This window comes from Astyanax mexicanus, chromosome 7 (genome assembly GCF_023375975.1).
Source record: "Astyanax mexicanus isolate ESR-SI-001 chromosome 7, AstMex3_surface, whole genome shotgun sequence".
Classification (NCBI taxonomy): domain Eukaryota; kingdom Metazoa; phylum Chordata; class Actinopteri; order Characiformes; family Acestrorhamphidae; genus Astyanax; species Astyanax mexicanus.
In genome coordinates, this window is record NC_064414.1 from 6596765 (window position 1) to 6602764 (window position 6000).

The following is a 6000-nucleotide window of genomic DNA, read 5'->3' on the forward strand; positions in this document are numbered from 1 at the left end:
CACCAAAATTTGATTTCTGAACTCTTAAAACGTTATGAATATAAACTTGTTTTCTTTGTATTATTTATGGTCTGAAAGCTCCGCATCTTTTTTTCTGTTTTGTTATTTCAGCCATTTCTCTTTTTTTTTGCAAATAAATGCTCTAAATGACAATATCTTTTTTTATTTGGAATGAGGGAGAAATGTTGTCCCTAGTTTATGGAATAAAAAACAATGTTTATTTCACTCAAATATGTACCTATAAATAGCAAAATCAGAAAATCTGATTCAGAAACTGAAGTGGTGTCTTAATTTTTTTGTCCAGAGCTGCATATTCATTTTTTAATGTCAAACCCAAATGTTTTCAGTCTACAGAAGAAAGAACGGAATTGGCCTCACTGTTTCAATACTTTTCTAGGGGACTGTATGTACAGGAGACCCCACACTCATATCCCACAGGTCAGTGCAGTGTTCTTTGGTGGCAAAAGTCATGGGACCTGAAACTGCATAGTTTTTCTAGGTACTGGTACTCGGCGTAATGTCAAACTGCCCCTTTAAGGCCAGTGGGGAAAAGCATTAAGCAACAAAGCATTATTAAACTGGCCGTTAACAAACACGCAACATCTCAGTGAAGCACGTAATTCCTTTGACTATTCCAAACTCAGCATACTGAACGCACGTTAAGCAGCGAGTGGACGGCCAGCTTCCAGCAGCTCTATCTGTTCCACAGCACTGGCTTTATCACCTCTAATCAAAGAGTGCACCATCTGAGCTCTGCTGGGAGGGAAAGGAAGACCAGCACTATCAGATGGACAGTGGTGAGCCCTTTATACCATCCCCCCACGTATGGTTCAGTAACCATCTGAGCCCGATTTTATGTCCTGAGCATTCTACTGGTATCTAATGACCATCCAGGTGTGTGTGATGGCAGGAGGCAGGCTTGAGAGTGTACACTTCCTCCAGAGCTTCTACTATTGTGGTTTAACCCTTATAAGTGTAGAGATGATGATAATAACAATAAAGTAATGATAATATAACATAGGCATGCTGAATGTAAAAACTCTAGAACACTGCACTAACCTAGGATATGTACTAGTACATTTAAAAAAATAGAATATCATTGAAAAGTTACTTTATTTCAGTAATTCAGTTCAAAATGTGAAATTCATAAATTATTCAGATGTATTACACACAGAGTGATCTATTTTAAGTGTTTATTTATTTTATTGTTGATGATTGTGGCTTACAGCCAATGAAAATCATTGAAAAGTTACTTTATTTCAGTAATTCAGTTCAAAATGTGAAATTCATAAATTATTCAGATGTATTACACACAGAGTGATCTATTTTAAGTGTTTATTTATTTTATTGTTGATGATTGTGGCTTACAGCCAATGAAAACCCAAAAATCAGTGTCTCAGAAAATTAGAATATTATATAAGACCAATTGGTACTTTTGTCAGTGTGGGCAGTGTGCCAAGTGCTGCTGGAAAATGAAATCTGCATCTCGATAAAAGTTCAGCAGAGGAAAGCGTGAAGTGCTGTACGATTTTGTGGGAAAACAAAACTGCACTGACTTTAGACTTCATAGAACACAGTGGATCAACACCAGCAGATGACTTGACTCTCCAAACCATCACTGATTGTAGAAACAATCACAATGTTGTGGGTTCAAACAAATGGACTACCATCCTATAAACCTATTACTAACAAACCTGAGTGAGCAGCCCGAATGTTGTGAGTTCAAACCTAAGGGATACTGTCCTAGTAGTAGTTAAAAGGCCTGAGCCAGCTACCACAGAGTTGATGTCTTAAAAACCTAGTATTAGGAATTAGTATTAGTAAGAGCAATCAGAAGGCTGTGGGTTCAAAACACTGGGCAACCAGGCTGATAGCCTAGTAATAAGAGTGTAAGCATGCAAACAGTAGGTTGTGGGTTCAAACCACAAAGCTGACAGCCTGTTAATCACAAGAGACATGAGTTAGTAACTTGAAGGTTGTGGGTTTAATCCACTGGTTTACCACCCGAAAACATAGTAGTAAGAAACACAAGCAAGCAATCAAATGGTTGTGGGTTCAAACCACTGGGCAAATAGGAAAATAGCAAACAACCAGAAGGTTCTGTTTTTTAACTATTATTCTGACAGGCTAATAGAAAATTGATTTAAGAAAATCATGAGCCAGGAACCACAGTGTTGTGTGTTCGAATCATTGGGCTACTATCCTACAAACCTAGCAGTAATAAAACTGGATGAGCAACCAGAAGGTTATGAGTTCAAACCACAGAAGACTAATGCCCTAAAAACTTAGTAGAAAAAAAAACAAACCTGAGCAAGCAACTAGAAGGTTGGGGCTTCAAACCACTGGGCAACCAGGCAGATAGAGTCTAGTGGTAAGAAACCCAAATAAACAACCAGAAGGTTGTGGCTTCAAACCATTGGTTATTGACGTAATCCAGTAACCAGCAACCAGAAGGTGGTGAGATCAAACCACAGTGCTACAGTTCTACAATCCTAGCAGAACCAAACTTGAGTGAGCAATCAGAAGGTTGTGGGTTCAAACCACAAAGCTACCAACCTGTTATAATTATATGAGACACAGGTTAGCAATTTGAAGGTTGTAGGTTCAAACCACTGGGCTTCCACCGAAGAACATTGAAGTAAGAAACCCAAGGAAGTAACCAGAAGGTTGTGGGTTCACGAAAGACCATTCGTTTCATTTTCTAACATCAAATATTATAGATATTCAGAAAATAAACAGTTAGTGGAAATTTGAGGGGGGATAAAATTTGGATCCTGACTTTCATCCCAAGACTGAACCTTGTTACATAAAGAGGCTGAATAAATAAAGGCATGCCTGCTGGAGCTCTTCTGCCTGGGTGAACACATTGGGAGATTAGACATGAAGGTTAGAGCTGGTCTGGGAAGACACACACACACACACACACACAGACACACACACACACACACACACACACACATCTCCTGCGAAGTGAAGTAACTTGTTCCGTTGGATAAAACACTGGCATGTTTGCATACAAACACACAGCTGAGTTCCTCCATACACACAATTTACTGATTCAGCTCTTTAAACCCAAATCTAATGGGGTTTAAAACAAAACTGCTTTAAAAAAAAGAACAGTTTAAACATAGGCAGATACACAATATGTCAATGTACAATCAAATCTACACAGCAATTATACATATGTAATTCCTGGACAAGTTCTTATAGCAAAAGCAGCATACAATATTTAATGCCACTGATTTCAGAAGAAACCATAAGGAAGCAGGTGTCCCAGTACCAGACACAGTAGCAGTCAAAAGTTTGGAAACACCTTAAATCCAGTTGTTTTTTATTATTTAAAAAATATTCTGCATTGTATGTATAGTACGTTTTCATACGTAGTAGTATCATCCAAACTGTGAAGAAAAACATATGGAATCATTTAGTAAACAGATACATGTTTAACAAACCAGAATATGTTTTATATATTTTTTTTAGATTCTCAAAAGTTGTAACCTCTTGCTTACATGACAGTTTTGAACATCTTGATATTTTCTCAGACAGCTTCAGCTTTGTTTTGTGAAGAGGTAGAGTCAGTATACAGTGATTTGATTAATGTTTTAATCCATATTATGGTAATAAATAATTAACTAAGTAAATAAAAATACTTTAAATACATCAAAAATGTTACAATAAGACTGTCTCTGATTAGGAACACTCAGAAAGACCAAGAGTTACCAGCCTCAGAAATCATATGTTAACAGCACCCCAGATAAGAGCATCTAAATGCTTCACAGGGTATTTTGGTTTGTTTGACACTTTTAAGTTACTACATGATTCCTTGTGTATTTCTTCATAGACTGTGTATAGCTGGACAGAGCATAGCCTTTCAAAAGTGAAGCCACCACAGGTCGGGCGCCCCCTGCTGTTCGGCTGCAGAAAGCTGTGTAACTCCACCCATCCCCATAGGTTTCAATGGCAAAACAGACATTAAATCACGTTTGTTTCTAATATACTGTAATACTACCTCCATTATTTAAATGCAGCAGCTAGTGTAATCTCTGCTTATATTGTCAAATTTTTATATCCCCACAGAATTCGGTTTTTAAAACGTTATTGAGCTCTTTTCAAAAAAGGTGTGGTTATGGTAAAAGGGCTGCTTATGGGCGGGACCAATAATAGACCGTCAGCTCCGCTCCACTCCGCTCTGCAGTCTGTGACCGTGAGGCAGCCCTCAGGGGCGGGGTTATTTAAATGAGTAGTCTGTCTCTCCACTGTCTTTCTCCTTCCTCTGGTCTCTACTGCGCAGACTCGGGTTTCGGGATCGCCAACATGGCAGAAGATTTTGGCTTCATTTTCATTGAATGAATGGGAACGGAGACACGGCGTCCATCTTTTTTTACAGTCTCTGGTCTGGATCATTTTAGTATTTGTTTGCAATGTAGGAAAACAAGACAAAAATAAAAACATTGCATAAGAACATGTCCAAACGTTTGACTGTTATAATCCTACTATTTAAGCGTTTCTGTATATGATGTATTATTTGCATTTTAACCCGGATCACAGACTTGCCTGCGTTATTCCTTGTCTTTCTGTTTCTTGATAGAAGAAGCCTCAATAATGTCTCAATGATGGCATATGCAGACCACCTCAACCCAATCTGTAGACTGTATCTTTTTTTTTATGTAGATACATGAAATGAAGACCAATGGTTTGTCTACATAAAAAAAAAATGTGTGATATGTTCCTCTCTCAGCTCTCAACAGTCTGCTCTGTTCTTCAATCAGTATCTCTCAATGAAAATATGCCTGAAAGTTTCTTTAACTTTATATATCCGTTCTGCCTTTACTCTCTGAGAGCTTATTTTAAAATTACGATTTCTAAGTGGATTACAGAAGAATGTTCTCACTCTCAGACTCCACACTTCTGCATTTCTAACAGATCCAGGCTGCTCTGTGTTTCTTCTCCTGCCTCAGCTCTCAGCGTGTGTTCAGAGTTTGGCTGGTGTAGACGGCTTTTCGTCTCTTTGGGCTGAGTTCAGACTGAGGCTGAGTGACTGACTGTACAGAGACTAATCTCATTACCCAGCTCTGAATGAGGAGCTCATTTGGGATTGGGCATCATTTCAATCTTTTTAAGCTTTCGCTCACACTCACTTTAGTGATGTGTGAATTGTAGTGTGTGTGTGTGTGTGTGTGTGTGTGTGTGTGTGCGTAGCTTTAGAGTAAAGAATAAAAGTGAGGCAGAAAGATGTTTACTATACCACATTCATTGCCATATGTGTCATGTACAGTGCTGTAAAAAAGTATTTGCCCCCTTACAGATGTCTTTTGCTTTTGCTTTTTAAACATACATTTATTTTTTAGATTAACAAACACATATTATTATTATTATTATTATTATTATTATTATTATTATTATTATTATTATTATTATTATTATTATTATTATTATTATTTTTATTAAAAAAGCAGGGTTTAATGCTGATTTCATTAATTAAGGAAAAACATCTATTCAAAACAATCTGGCCATGTTTTTCACTCATAATGTTGTGTGCATTGCAATATTTTGAGCTAAACTGTGCTCTTACCCTGCTAATTGAACCTTCACACTCTTACTGCTCTTACTGGTGCAATGTGCAATTAATGAATATTGGCCACCAGGCTGCTCCAATTAAGCCATGAAACCTCATGAAACACTAAAATGACAGGTGTTTCAGTTTCATTGTCCAACCCCTGTAAGTATCTAAGACACGTTGACAAGAATCAGAATGTAACGGCTTGATGACAGGGTCTTCTCTAAAACTCTAAATCATCTCTGAAACAGTTAAGGCACCCAGGGCCAGATGCAGCAAAACAACCCTAAAACATTGTTGAACTTCCACCATATTTTCTTACTTTTTTTTTTCTAAAAGTGTGTAAGACTGGTGGAGGAGAACATGCCAAGATGCATAGAAAAACAGCAAATATTGATTTCTGAACTCTTAAAACTTTATGAATATAAAATAGTTTTCTTTGT